The following is a 16,156-nucleotide window of genomic DNA, read 5'->3' as shown; positions in this document are numbered from 1 at the left end:
TAAGCATTTAACCACTGTGCCACCAGGGCTACAACATGGGTACTGTAATTCAGTTTGAAGGTGTCCAGTGTCCATATTATGCATGATAGAAATGTGCACAATTTATTTGGGTAACTTCCATAAATACAGCAACATCCATATGCCACTCTGGCTGGGAAGGTATTGATTAGAATAATCTGTCACAGCCTTTTCCCCTCTAGTAGCTTGATTCCAGGGAAATATGAGTAAATTTTGCAAATGCAACTGAGCTTTTCTTACCTGCTCCCCATTACATCCTCTTCAATGTTCTGAAATATATTTCCTGAAGTCAAGAGACATTATACCACAGCAGGTGATGCAACATAGAGCCTTCAGAAAGAGTGAAATCAGAGATTCTCCCTTTCTATTGATGGAAATAATTCTGTTGTCTAAACCCAAGCTTGTATATCAATAACTTTAGGCATTAAATATGCCTAAAGTTTGCAGTACAGAAAGCAAATCAATCCATTTGAAGCATTTTTGCTATCTTTAAGTCAGAGGTTCCACAAAATGGAAAGAGGAAAAAATCCAAAACATTTATGAAGGTCCTGTGATTTGGCTTCCTCTATGAATCACAGTTTTCTACACTCGGAAACTTCTTGCACATTACCATACACAAAGGTATTTGTAAAATACAAAAAGATTCTTCCCACATCACACTGGCCCTAAATCAATTACAAAGTGCTATATTGTCTTTTCAAGAGCCTTAACAACAACAAAACAACACCTCCACAAATGCACCCTGACAGGAAACAGACAAAAGCAAGGGAATGTCAGCATAAAAGCCTGGACTGGCGCATACACCCTTTAACACAAAGAAGAGGATCCTATTCAAAGACTGAACCAATTACACAAAATGTGACATTTAAATACTTGCCAAGTCTGTGCATGTAAGGATGCTGCTGAACCAGCACCATGTTGACAGAGCAGTATTGTATACTAGTCAAGGCTTCTGACAGTTCGAGGAAAACCAGCACTTTCTGCAAATTCTTCTTAAAGCTAACAAGAGCTTGCTCCCATAGTAATTAAACATCTATGGGAACAATGAGATAATTTTAGTGGAGCAGAAAAGAATTATGTATGAAGAACAGTATGGCCAACTGATAAGAGCAATGAACAGGAGGAGTACTTGTACATTTCACTGCAGTTCAAATTTTCCTAACCAAATATGCTTACTTTTACATGAGAAAGTGCAATAAAAGCATAACAAGTTTGTTGTGCCTTCCTTCAAATGTTCAATCAGCCATTTTTAACAGCTCAACTTATATATTTAAGTAACCACTGCCACACCTTATCTACTTTACCAGCATACTAGTTAGGATTGTTCATTAAACAAAGCATTCAAAACAATTCATAACTTTCATAAATCAATTTACTTTCAATTTAAAATAACAGACAAGAATGTTCTAAGAATTATACTCTTGATTCCATTAAAGTTATTGTTATTCTGTTATACAGTAAAGATTTTTAAAACACAAATCAATTGTCATCATTAAGGATGATGAATGGACAAGATTTACAAATGTTTTATTTTTAAATTCTTTTAAAAACCCTGCCACCCATGGCAACAAAAATACGTGACACTGAACTCTACTGGGATGGTGGTGGTGGAATATTCTTCCTTAGAAAATCTAGGATTTCCAATTGGATCTTTAAAGAAAAAGCGTAAACTGTGAAAGTTGGAAAGACCCACTAATATTGCCAGGCTTGTAATAGTACAGTATGAACTGTTTCTATTTAAAGCTACTCCCATATTTTTCTTGAGAAAATAAGAGTAAAGGGGGGGGGGGGGACATTATTTTATTACATGTAATTAATTGGCAAATTACAATTTTAACATTCCAATTATAATTTGAAAAGTAAATATTTGACATTAAAAAAACTACTGGGCAGGAAAGGAAAGGACAAAATAGTAAATTCAGAAGCCTGAATGGTTAAGCAGGACAACTTCAGATTTACATTCATTCAAAGTTCATTCCTCATCTTCTATGAGTCAGTTACTTAGAATAAATCCATCTGCCTACATCTAAACAAATTTCTACATATTTGCTATTGTTTTCCATGTAAAACAGAATGCTAAATATTTGAAGACATTAACCTAGTTCTTGTTCTAGTGTAAACGGTGATCTTCTGGCTTGCTTATAATTTGTTAATGATCAACAAAGTATGAAATGTGTTAAGAATTAAGATAGATTGAAAGCCCTTAGGTACTTAACTGTTGTGAAACTTAATGAGATTGATAATAATCTACTTCTAAAAATAATTACCTAAGAACTCTAGCCAAAGGACAAGTATGGAACAAATAAAACTCTTAAATAGTTTTTTGTGGTTTTTTCAGGCTATGTGGCTGTGTTCTGGAAGAGTTTATTCCTGATGTTTTGCCAGCATCTGTGGCTGGCATCTTTCTTTGAAGATGCCAGCCACAGATGCTGGCGAAACATCAGGAATAAACTCTACCAGAACACGGCCACATAGCCTGAAAAACCCACAAAAAACTATAGATGCTGGCTGTGAAAGCCTTACGACTTCACAAAACTCTTAAATGGAGTGGGAAGAAGGAGAAATGAATCAAGCATGCAGTACAGCATACTATGCTGAAGGGTGGGATTTGGTCTTTATAATACCGGACTTTGCACAGTTGTAAGAGACCCAGGAAGGGAGTGTCTGCATTTTCAGTTTACTTCACACCATTACATTTTATTTCTTTAATTTATATTGAACTCCAGTGATCTAAGGATACTCAGAATAAAAATGCTGAACTCATTTCTGTCTTACTAGTAGTCACACACTACATCAAGCTAACTGATCTTGATTCTAAAGTTCACACACTGAAAAACACATTTGTTATAGTTGTAATGCTACTTCACAACTATTGTAAGAGAAATGGAGAGACCTTATCCTCACAGGTCTTCAGGGGTGCAAGCAAAACTGTAAGAACGATAAACAAATCTGTACAGGTCTGTAATTATACAAATTAATAGCATGCTGAGTAATGCTGCAAAAATATAAGAGAAAAGGGTTGGTGTAAATGACTGCTCAAGTGTCAGAAGATCTGCTTCGTCAGAAAGTGAATAGTCAAATCTCTTATCCAACTGTGTACCAGAAAATGCGTTTAAACTATCCAGTGCATCATACTTCCAATTATTGCAGTAGTTCTCAACTTTTCATATCCTGCATCCCACCTGTCACTCCATCAAAGAACCTGGATCCCATGATGATACAAAGCAAAAAAAACTACTCTTCTCCAAGATTCTTGCTTACAAGAATTCTATTATTCATAATTTATGATAAGTTTCAAGGACTTTTAAAATGCATTACTATTGTTAGGAGTACAAACAAAGAAAAACCTAACAGTTGAAAATTAGAGTATGAAGTCCGGTTACTAAAAAAAAACCCCACTAATTGTAGCCAAAATGGGGATTTTTTTTTAAAAGGAAAAATGAAGGGAAAATAGTGATGAGTGGTAAGTGGTGGAGTCTTGAAACTCCACATGCATAATCGCTGTAAGATGTCCAGGATTCCAACAGTAAAAAAGGAGGATATTATTGCTATTATTATTTCCCACCCTTTCTCCAAAACTGGGACTCAGGACAGCTCTTTAAACATAGCACAATTAAATGTATGTATAGGATTTTATTTTTATTTTTACAAGAGAAAAGGGGAGAATTGCCAAGACTGGAGATCAGTGAAATTCTTGCCCTCTTCCTGCAAATATCACCAAATAAGCCATCCATATTTGTCCTGTATTTTTGTTACTCCATTTGTTTATCAAAGAAAACACTGCTTTGAAACATAGAAACCTTATCATCTTCCTTCTGGTTGCTGGCTGCTGGAAGATGGGGAATTTAATTCTGGAAAAATGGTAGACTAGAGTTTGGAATACATGGTTACCTTAAAACCTTTCCTACTCCATCAATTCATGTAATGGACGAAAGAAATTATGCTCCTTTTATGAGGACTCTTATTATTACTGTTGCTCACATTTGCCCAAACCACCCTCAGGAACTGCTGAATTATGGAGAGACTTTCTGCTTGAACCCAATCCATCATTAAAAGCCCCTCAGTGAACTTTTGTGTTCATCCTAATCGTACAATGCCACCCGGATAACCACCATAATGGAATCGTCTGTTGAGCATTTCTTATGTGTGTTTTTCTATTATCTCATATCCTAAGCCTTTCTGAACATTTTGTTTCCATTGTTGATTCTTTGTGGAACTGAAATAAATAAAAGTTAAAAAAAAGAAAAAGAAACAAATCTGCAATCCTTTCCAGGTGGCTCAGGATGCCAGGTTTCAATAATAATAATAATAATAATAATAATAATAATAATAAGAAGAAGAAGAAGAAGAAGAAGAAGAAAAATAACTTTAAACACTGGTATGGGGGATCAGCAGACATTGTCTTCTACATTTTGGAGGATTTTAGAAATTTAGACATTACCTAAAGAGCAACATAATCTTATTCACATTGGATTCTAGGACTCCATATGTAAGCCATTACTTCCTCAAGTCCCCAATCCCTCTGCTCTGTTGGTGCTGCCACCTCCCCTGCACTCCTCCAGACTTAAGAAGTAAAGCTTAAAAGTCAAGGCGAAACGCAAGGCTATGGCTAGGCTGAGTGATTTTTCTTTCCATGGACTGGATGCCAGATGAGGATTCTGGGAGCTGTAGTCCAAAAAAGTAAATATTCTAAACTCTGTGGCTCTGAATCATGTGCTCTCTTAGAATGCCTTGTTTGTCTACAAAATCTCATAAATTCTGAACTTTATAACTTGTGCAGAACTGGTTTGGCTGAGGGTATCAACTCTGTGTGCAACTATTTCTTTGAGGATATAATTTACAGTGCTCCAAAGATAAAAACTATGTCTGGAATGGCCAGGACTCTAAAAGATCAGGAAAAATGTGTTAAATAGATGGCAGTATGATTTTTAAATTATACATAAGATATAAAGATATAAGATATAAAAAAGGTAACCCCCTCCCAACTTCACAAATTATGAAGGATGATATATTAATCACAGAAATTTGCTGAGCCCAGACTGTTTCAAAGCGTCCCCAGAAATGGCGCCCTCTGGAACCGAATTGGGACACGATGGGAACGCGCGGCGGCGGCGTCCCCCCATGTGATAAAGTCGCGTTTTGGGCCCCATCCGGTGCCCATCGTGTTTCGTGCGCGCCCCCGCTCGCCCCCGTTAGAACGCGCTGAGGAGCGGTTTAAGCCCCATGCGATAAACTTCTTAGTGACTGCTTCCTACCGAGGGTGAATAAAAACAGTAGAGAGTGGGATCAGGCTATGGAGTGGATTTAGCTGCTGAGGGAACAACCCCGTTGAATTTAATTGTAGTCTCTACCTTGAAGAAAGGAATCTGGGATTGTTATGAAAACCCTACATTCCATCTGAATTTCATCTGCATATCTGCAGTCAAGATCCACTGTATTAGAGCAGGTACCATCCAAATCCTTTGCAATGTCCATCTGTTGAAGGATGAAGTGATGTTTGCTGAAAATCTTTGGACTGCATTGATCTCAAAAAGATGTTGGCCCTGTTTAGATATTGCCCACTACGCTTCCTTCAATGTGAGAACAAGGGAATGCCTTGTTTCCTCACATGGAAAGCAGCATATGGAGGCTCTGAATTTTGCAGCATTCTTGATCATATGGAGAGTAGTAGGGACATCACACTCTTATTTATTTGCAAATATTAATATACTAATAATATATTAATTAGTATATTAATATGTTAATATAATATATTAATTAGGGGCCATGGTGCCGCAGTGCTTAAATGCCTGTACTGCAGCCACTCACTCAAAACCATAAGGTTGTGAGTTTAATACAGTGGTACCCCGGGATACGAATTACCCAGGTTACGAATTTTTCGGGTTACGAAAAAATCCCATAGGGATTTATTGTTTCGGCTTACGAAGGTTTCTTCGGGTTACGAAAAAACCTCGGCGCTATTTTCCGCCACCGGAGGGCAGCAGAGAGCTATTTTTCCATTAGCGCCTATGGCAATTCGGCTTACGAAGGTTTTTCGGGTTACGAAATTAGCCGCGGAACGAATTAATTTCGTAACCCGAGGTACCACTGTACCAGCAAAAGGGCTCAAGCTCAACTCTGGCTTGCCGAGGTCGCTAAAATGAGTACCCAGATTGTTGGGGGCAATTAGCTTACAGTTGTAAACTGCTTAGACACTGTTGGTTCAGTATGAAGCAGTATATAAATGAAGCTGGGGTTTTTGTTTTTGTTTTTATACCACTTACATTTAAAAAAAATTAAAATAATAAAATGTCAAATACACACAATAAACAAATGCATCGCCTTTCATGTCATCTGCAAAGAAGAAAGTAAAATGAATAACACCTGCATAGGGTTTAGGTTCTATGACAGATACATACAGAAGAATGTATATACATGTTCATTTATCAGAAAAATAAATTGCCCTTGCCTAATCCCTTAGAGTCATCAGTGGTCTAGATTTTTAAAGCACTCTGTAAAAGCCTATCAGGTCTGCCCCCATTGATAAAAATAGGTTTTTAGTCCTCTGGGCAGTTGCTAAATCTCTCTCATCTTCCAACATTCTATTCTCATAAAATTTCTTTTTAAACTTTGCTGAACTCCAAATATTTAGCTATAGGAGCCAAGCAAACCAACCAACACAGCTGCAATCAAATTAAGCAAGAGAGAGCTGATAAAGATAAAGATAAGGGCAACTCAAATGCTCAAGGTAATGAGGCAAATCTCCTAGGAGAGACATTTTCCATGTTTGCAGCTGTTTAACTTAGAAAAGGGCAGGTAAGGGGGCACATTATTCAAGTGTACAAAATTGCAAATGGTGTGGGGAAAGTATGGTGTTTGTCTCCTTTTTTTTTTTTAAAATATTGGAATCCAGGATCCGTCACTGAAGCTGAATGGAGAAAAAATTCAAAGCAAATGTACAGTACCTTCCTCCCATTTTAAAATATAATGAATCAATTCATTGAACATAGGGTTATTAGTCCTGGCAGATACATAGGTCCTTTAGGACCAGTGGTAGCATGCTATACCTCTTCAAACTGTCAAGAAGTAGAGTTGGGTGCATATTTGAATGCTCTCTCATTTTTTAAAAAAAAGTTGCTGGAATTATGTTATGATTCTAATGACACATACCATTGTGTGAAACAGTGTTCCCTAGAAGAACAAATACAGATATGCCAACATATGGATGGAATTACTGAGCGTTCCTCATTGATGATCTGCAGAAAGGAAATTATGTTTGCTGCTGTACAGGCTACAGTGTGCTTAAGAGGCACTAAGCAATCATCAGTGATCTAGATTATTAAAGCACTCTATAAAGATCTATGTAACAAAAAGACACCAGCTGGAACTGCCACCTGACTCCCCATGGCTCTGCAGAAAAAAAACTCTAGATAAAAATATAAAACCAGCACTAAAGTTCGTTTTAGGTAGAACTTGGAGTTACTTCTAATTAGAAGGGATCTCTGATACTGAACACATTTTTTCTTCAACAAGAACACTGTTAGATGCAATGCTGTGTGGATGCCAACAGATGAGCCATCACTTCTTTAACCAGCTTCAAAACGGAGTTGAAAACCATCCTGTTCAGAGAAGCCTTCCCAGGCATTGCATAATTGTCGCTTACCATTGCATAATTGTCACTTACTATTTGATGTTCTTTTGGTGCCTGTTTATCAAACCATTTCCTGTATTGCTATGTACTGTATATGCATTATCCTACTTGAGAGTATGTATTTTCCCTGGAAAATGATTAACCATCCATTATGAAGCCAAGCCCTCCCTCCAGTCCATCTGCCTTGGTCCAGGCCTTGGAGGTAGAGAGGAACTGCTGGACCTCTTACCCTTTCCCTCCACCATTCCCTTCTCCTTCTGTGTCATGTCTTTTTAGATTGTAAGCCCGAGGGCAGGGATCCGTCTAACTAAAAAGATTGCATGTACAGCGCTGTGTAAATTTACAGCGCTTCATAAATAAAGGTTAATAATAATAAGAAGAAGAAGAAGAAGAAGAATGCTCTGCCTTACTCATTAATTATGGTCAGTAAAGAAAAATATTCACACATGTCCAAGTCAGCATTTTTGCTTTCTCAGATATATATGTAATGTGTAATTACATAAACAATTTTATTTAGATTCAAAAGCCTCACAAGCTTATTACCATGTGTAGGCATATGCTTGTTCCTCTCCAGCAAGCTGCTTCAATTACATTCCCCACTATTTTTTTTACTGCAGTTTCTTATATAAACCTACTTGGGTAAGAGTGCTCTAAAATTGTTTAACTCTCTCTATGGAAGAAATGTATCTTCTATGCTCACTTTGCCATATATGGCTTAGTTTGTCATTTATAATCTTAAAAAATAAACCCAAACCTTACATGGGTTGGAAAAGACAAAGACATGAGGCTATTGTAAACAAACTGAGGGAACTCGGACCTGTATAACTTTTGAATCAATTAACTGGGAAAATTAATCAATTCATGTTACTCTAATAATATGAAAATCTTAGCCACACAGCAGAGCTGATGAGTATACTTTGAATGCTTGCATAGGAACCCAGCATTATGATCCTTCACATTCAAGGCACTCATTATAGAATGAGAATAATTTTATTGCTATAATAATTTTTAATAATTTTTAAGTCAAGGTAAAAACATGGACCTCACTGCAGATGGACTGATTCAATGAAGGATGGCACATCCCTTAATCTGGAAGACCTGAGCAGGGCAGTTGATGACCAATAATCTTGGAGGAATCTCATTCATATGGCTGCCATACATTGAAGTTTACTTGATGGCAAATATTAACAATAAGGATGGTAGGGTTTCTTTCTTCATTAGTAGGTATTAATGCAAATACAAGAATATTACATTCAATTATCTTCGGATCATCTGTTTGGAAAAAAACACTGTGAGGTTCAATGTGAGGCTAGATCAACCATTGTATCTCTGAGCTGAAATTCTAGCTCTCTTAATTAATCAAGGACAAGACTTTCTCATGTGAGACACTAAAAGCACTGAAAAAGAAACTTAACCAGTAGTTTAAGATTGGTTTTGTCAGCTCTTTTCAGTGTAATGGGATTCTCTAACACGTGGCACACTGGAAAAAAAATCCAATCACACTAAGGAAATGGAAATTAACACTGATTGATGGAATGATGAAATTGAAGGCATGCCTTAATGCTTTTAGTGACATACAAGGTAAATATAAAACTGCAGAGATATACAAAATCTATTTGATTCATTCGTAAACTCCATGCTGCTCCAAAATGTGGAGGTTTGCTCTTCATTTCAGAATTTTAAATAATATTTTGTGATAATTTATGATTTCCTGACAAATCATGTTTATGCAAAAAAAATCCCAACTAAAGGTAAACAAAGGAAGTATGAGACATGGAGCTGATCTCCCTCAAATTTGGGTTCAAGTTACAGATACCTTTATAATTAACGTGGAAATGAGAGATCACATTAAGTACACAGACATCTGCAAGTAAAAAATGAAAACTGTGTGGGTTTTGCAAAGCACAAAGTAAGGCAGCTGGTCAATCAAATGGTATCTGTTGAATTTTGGCCACCTGCTATCGCACAACATTTGAATATTTTATGGAAATAAGAATGCCCTACTGCAGGTGGCCAAGCTTTACAAATGCACCATGATATCACAACTGAGAACAAGGACAAAAGTTGCAGATCTTTCCTCTCGAGTGTTGTAAGAATTAGAGTCCACAAACACACTTCACATGCACAAATATAGACAGTGTACTGAAGAACAAGCATCCCAAATCAAAAACTATTTATTTTTATTCATTAAAATATTTAAACAAACACAAAAGGTCTAAGTTTCCTTTTGTCAAGTCGTGTCCAATTGTAGGGGCCGGTACTCATCTCTGTTATTAAGCTGAAGGAGCCAGTGTTGTCAAAGATGACTGTATGTCATATGTCTAGCATGACTGCTTGTAATGCTGTTACCTTCCCACTCAAGTGGTACTTATTTATCTACTTGCATTTTTACATGCTGTTGAACTGCTAGCTTGGCAGACGTTTGGACTAGTGATGAGAGCTCACTCTGTCACATAGCACTTGGGTCTCGAACTGCTGACCTCTCAACCTTGCAATTAGTCAGCATCTTAACCGCTGAGCCACCGCATCCCCTTAAAATATTAATACAGTATTTATATCCCACCTTGTATCTGGAGATCTCAGGGCAACTACATTGCCAATTTGGGTATCATATGGTGCTACTATTCCATATTGGAAAAAAGTCTGGATATAAATTAAACCACTGAATATTGAGACCCAACAGTTCCCTGTGACCCATCTCAGCAGATGATCCCTTTTAATAAAATACTAAACCTACTCTTACTTATTACAGTCATTATTTCTCCCAGTGATTAAGAAGCTGTCTTGTATGCATGGATATTGCTTTGGAAAGATTATCTAGATAAAGATGTGCATTCTCAGCAGTAATAGGTTAATGTATTGGATGAGGTAGTGAGACCAGAGGACAAGGCATGATATTAAGGATTCTCACTTTTATAGCAGAAGCAGAGAAATCCCTGAGCTGGTCTAACTGGAATGATCACTCCTCAGCTCTAAGTCTGCCTGGTTGATCATCTTTATCATTCAATGGCAGAATTAACAAGTGAGAAGAATGGAGTCTGCCGTATTGTCTGTTAGCTGAGATAGGCCTTCCTTACTCATCTTTAAGATACAGAAGATCGAGGGACCAATTTAACGCACTCCCTCTGCAGACTGCACATACACACCACTAGTATATGCTACTGACATTCTGATTGAAAAAATTCACATTGCTTTAGGCTAAAACAAGGTTGAAGGAGGTGAACGTGTCTTGCTTAAAAAGAGAATAAAACTTTCTGAAGGGTTCAAGGAATGAAGCAGCCAAAAAACCCCCGAATAAGCTAACAAATGTTTCAGCTGTGCCACGGTGCCTACAAAAATAGGTGGAGGATCAATGTAGCCCATACCCATGTACTTCCCATTACTGTGTTTTAAGGGAAATAGTAAAAAAAGGTACAGAATAATAAACACAAGTATATTTCAACCTAAAATTATAAAAACCTGTGCTGTGGTTTGATACATTCTCTGCACACTACCTCACACTTGACAACACAGTTTCTGGGAATCAGAACCTATTTGTCTCTAAATAAGCTTTTTCCATTTTACATCAGATATGAGTGGGTCTCCCACTGGAACAGTAAGCCGGGTTCAACTGCATTTACTTTTCACCTTGTCTGGCCCCTGCCCTAGGTAGGCTAGGGCATAAATTTGTTATTATACTAATAGTTGGCTTCATAAAGGAAGCATTCGCTTTAAGTATTTCTAGGGAACTTAAAGTATGAAAAGAAGGCCCAAGGAAATTCCTTTCCCTTTAATGTCATGTCTAAAGGTTTCTGATACACCCTGGAAAGTAAAACCTCTGAATTTACTCATACTATGTGAGAAAGTAGTTATCATGTAAGTAACAGCAGGGACATTTTGTTGATAATGAGGCCAATCGTTCCCTCACTGTAAAGCTGACCTGATGTGGAGAGTTCAGGGAACAAGCGCTCTGACAAAGGAAAAGCTTGTTCAGAAGCCTTAAGGACAGCAGAGAAGCATAAAAGCCTCTCTTTGGAGTATATGATCTATGCCATGGGATCTTTAGATTGTATGCTGACAACAATAGGAAGTGCTGTGGACTTTAATGGAAACAGAAACTGCATTTGCTTAAAAGGAGACTTGCTTCTTAGCTGGAGGAAAGAGTAGAACTTCTGTGGGGGCTTAGGGACACTGAAGGACTGCTTGTCCTTAAGGTATGATTCAGAAGTGATATGAACTGGAAGCAATAATTCAAATTAGGAAGTAGCTGGCATGTAGTTGACTGCAAACTAAAGAAAAATGTATCAAGCAAGGGAAAGTTAAGTCAAAAGAGTTGAAGTCAAAAGATTTAAGCCAGCAGGTTCATTCTACTGAACCCTGTGATTCCAATTCTGAGAGAGGACAATCAGATTCAGAGATTTAATTATCTTTCTGGAGAAGGGGAGACGTGAACAAGCTATTCTAAATGATTCCACTCTTGCTGAGAGTCAAACCAATTGGCTTTCAAATTTCACCCCTTTCACAAGCCAACTTTACAGCGCAATCTAATGGCGACGCTCCCAGATGCAGTTCAACAATAACACAGCAGAGTACGGAAGCAAATGTCCAGATACACAGTGCAGTGACCATTTTCCACACTTAAGAATAACTCACAGTTGATTCCATAGATTCATAGAGTTGGAAGAGACCACAAGGGCCATCCTGTCCATCCCTCTGCCATGCAGGAACACACCATCAAAGCACCCCTGACAAATGGGCATCCAGCCTCCAAGTCCTTGGAGGTTCTTTATCTTGGATTGCAATATAACTCTCCTCTCTGACTTCCATAAACTTTTCCGTCTGTTCTATATCAACAATCCACATCCAAACATCCATCCAATTAACCGACATGTGACCTCTCTCCTGATCCACTTGTATACTGTGTTGGTTATGAGTCATCATCTGGTGCCACACACCATGATGCAACGTTTGCAGTTACAGTGTGCTCATGTCATACGCGGCTGTCATCATACGCTGGAAGCTCCGCTGGAATAAGCGGTGCCACACTCTGGAAAGAGTAATGGGGCACACACCTGTGGTGCGCATGCGCCATTGTGCTGCTGTGAGCACAAGCCCTATTGACTTTAATGGGGCTCGAGCATATGCAGAATTTCCCTTACGCGGGGGATCTGGAACAGATCTCCCGCGTAAGGGAAGGGACCAATGCCGTTTGCATCATGCCATGTGCTCTGACTCAGCATTTTATGGCAGCCTCACAGGATATGATGCCACCTGTCAATCAAAATATTTTCACAATAATTGAAAGGAATATTTTTCCAACAAAACTAACCATAACAAGATTGCACAGCTAGTAATTATCCATGGGTCATTGTAAGTACTGTACTTTAGCTTTGATCAAAAACTCTTCTCTCAGCAGAATGGCAAAAGGTGAGTGAAAGCTGAGTCTGTTCCGGAAGCACTTTAAAGAAACGCTAACCCCCTCTGTTCTCTTCACTGTGCACCGCCTGTGATCTTTTTGAATGCCTGGGCAGGAATATGACAGTGGCAGCTTCCTCTAAAAGGGGAACCAAGAGGAATCAGGCACTGAAGGATTTGAATAACACATCTGTGTATGTCTATTGGCTTTTCTGGGTTAAAATCAGGCATCCTTTTTGACATGTGTGTGTTTTCTTAGACCCACCTGTGACTGGTTACCTCCCTCATACATGGAAAAGCTACCATTTACTCCAGCTCCCTCCTCACCCATCCAACCTTTAAGATGAGCACAAACAGTTATCCTTGCCAGACTTTTGTATGCTCTTCGGCATCATTTTTCTTTGCTTCGTTCTTTATGTCCTTTGTTATATGTTCCTAGGTTTTACTCTCGACTTATTCACAGGTCATATCAAAATCTATAATTTTAGCCCCCAAACCTGCTCTCAACTTATACATGATGTTGACTTATAATCAACTATATACGGTATATCCCCCTCCACACACACACACACACACACACACACACTTTTATTACTTTTGAAAGTAATAGCAGTCACTAGTGGGACGAAAGATCCAGACTACAGCTGTGATATATATAAATTTAATCCTTGGACATTGGCATCTGAAGATCTTGCTATGCTTATAGAGAATTTCTTCTTCCATTGCAGAAGTGGGAGAGAATTTGAATCAGGACTGTGGAGGTGGAAATGTGTTAAACTGCAACCCCCCCCCCAAACACATAATGAACACAAGCTAGACCTTTTATACACAGATGGACAGATACAGTCTCCCTTTTCCTTCTTTTTTTCTCAAATATTTGCCCTCTAACCATAGCCCTACATATTCTGATGAGGCAAAGGATGGGAAAACTTGGAAAAAGTTATGTTATTGCGTATCTTAAAAAAAAATCTTACAAAACCAAGATAAAATCCTGTACCAGAATCACAGTACTGAATAGGTGATGCCCTTAACTTCAGCAATTTTGCAATGTTACCAAAATGATGCTGGCAGACTGCTAACTAGACTGCTAATTGGTTGCAGGGAACCTAAGCCCGAAACAGACTGGCACTTTGTGCTGGCCTGGGCCCGAAAGTTGGGCTAGATAGGGCTGAGCAGTTACACGCACCCAGCCCTACTTTTGCCACCCGTGCACCATCTTGGCGCATGCCCGTCCATATGGGGCACACCATGATTATGCATGGGCGTTTGAGCACCCAAACAGCGCTGGCCGGAAGTGGCGATATCATGCCATGCAAGCATGCCTATCATGCCCCCTTCAATGAAGCTTCCTAGAACAGCTTCTTTTTAGGGAGCAGGTCGGTGCCGCAGCGTGAGACTGCTGCAGCACCGACCAGGAGCAAACTTAACCACCCTCTTGAAACAGCCCATTAACCACCCTTTTGAAACAGCTCCATTGGCTACCAGTTTATTTCTGAGTGCAATTCAATTCATGTTGGTTATGACCTTTTAAGACTTATACAGCTTGGGTCCAGACAATCTGAAAAAACATTTCTCTCAATATTAGCCCATCTGAGTTTTAAAATCTTAGAGGGAGGGCTTTCTCTTGGTCTCACTATCATCACAGATCCTACAGGTGAGGACACAGGAGAGAGCCTTTCCAGTGGCTCCTGTGGGAAATGAGGGTAGCTATTCTTTCCAATGGCAGGTGAAGACCATTCTGTTTGCTTAGGACTCTGAGCATGAACAGCCTGTTACAAAAGGCCCTTTAACTGGGGAGAATTGTCTTTGTACTTTATCATCATTATTCTGTTTTGATGGCATTTTACACACTGTTTTAAATTAATGTTTTCAGTAAGATTTTTAAAACACTGTATTATCCATTTTTAAACTCCAATTATGTGCTGCCTTGGGTCCCATATTGGGTGAAATGAGTTGTGGAAACTAATGTTATGGATAAGAGTGGCTTGGGGATAGGTTAGAGCCAGTGTGGTGTAGTGTTTTAAGTACTGGGCTATGACTCTGGAGATCAGGGTTTGATTACCTGCTCAAGCATAAAAACCCAATGAGAGACCTTGGGCAAGTCACATGCTTTCAGCCTCAGAGGATGGCAATGGCAAAACCTCTCTGAAGAAATTTGCCAAGAAAATCCTACAATAGGGACACCTTAGGGTTGCCATAAGTCAAAAATGACTTAGGGGCTCACAACAACAACAAAAACATGCTAAGTTATGTCTATCATAAATTGGGTACTGCTCAAGATTATAATGTGTGCCTTCAAATTGTTTCTGACTTATCTAATCTATCATGGGTTTTCTTGGGCTGAGAGTGTGTCATTTGTCCAAAGTCACCTGGTCAGGTTCCATGACTAGTGGGGAATCAAACCCTGATCTCCAAAATCGTAAGCCAATGCTCAAACCACTACACTATGCTGTCTGATATGGGAATGGGTTAAAAACATGCTAGGCTAAGAATGGCATATGGTTATAATGTATGTACCATAACTTTTAAAAATAACACAGTGACAGAGTGAAGCAAGAGCAGCAGAAGTGACATTGTTAAAAATTGGAAGACCAGTGGTGGCATCACAGCATGAAGACCCCTCATGACAGCCCCTCCGCTCTGTTTTTAACACTTTGGATTACTTTTTAAAGCTCACTCAAGTCCCTTCTAAAAATCAACTGTCCCACATTTACCTGCAGATTAATTTTAATATGAAATAAAATCACCCTGAAAATAAATTATTTGAGAATCTCAGGTTTCCCTCAAGAATAAGATTCAGGATCTGAAGATAGAAAAAAGAACTTCTCCAAAATAAGGGAGGGCAGGAAATATACACAAAACACCTTTCCTCAGGGTGTTCCATTCTGCTGTCTTTGCAATAAAAAGTAGCACTTATTGGATGGTAAGGCGATTCATCCCAACACCTGCTGCGGCAGTTGGCTTAATAGCAATCCTTTGCTAGATTTGACAATTACACCCACATTCCCCTGGGAGGGATTAATTGTTTGCTAAAAATAAAAAGGAGTTTTGCATCTCAAGTGAACTGTCTAAGCAATGTGCTATTTGACAGAAGGTGAAATTAATCAACCTTCT

General features: G+C 38.6%; 1 protein-coding gene across 4 annotated transcripts in view; it reads right to left on the bottom strand.

The window, feature by feature from the left end:
• The window catches only part of SIPA1L1 (signal induced proliferation associated 1 like 1), a 244,171-nt gene that overhangs the window by 99,069 nt on the left and 128,946 nt on the right, over window positions 1-16,156 (bottom strand). The gene's annotated exons all lie outside the window — the stretch shown is intronic.

The sequence above is a fragment of the Sceloporus undulatus genome, chromosome 1 (genome assembly GCF_019175285.1).
Source record: "Sceloporus undulatus isolate JIND9_A2432 ecotype Alabama chromosome 1, SceUnd_v1.1, whole genome shotgun sequence".
NCBI lineage: Eukaryota > Metazoa > Chordata > Lepidosauria > Squamata > Phrynosomatidae > Sceloporus > Sceloporus undulatus.
This window is presented reverse-complemented; position numbering and strand designations above follow the sequence as displayed.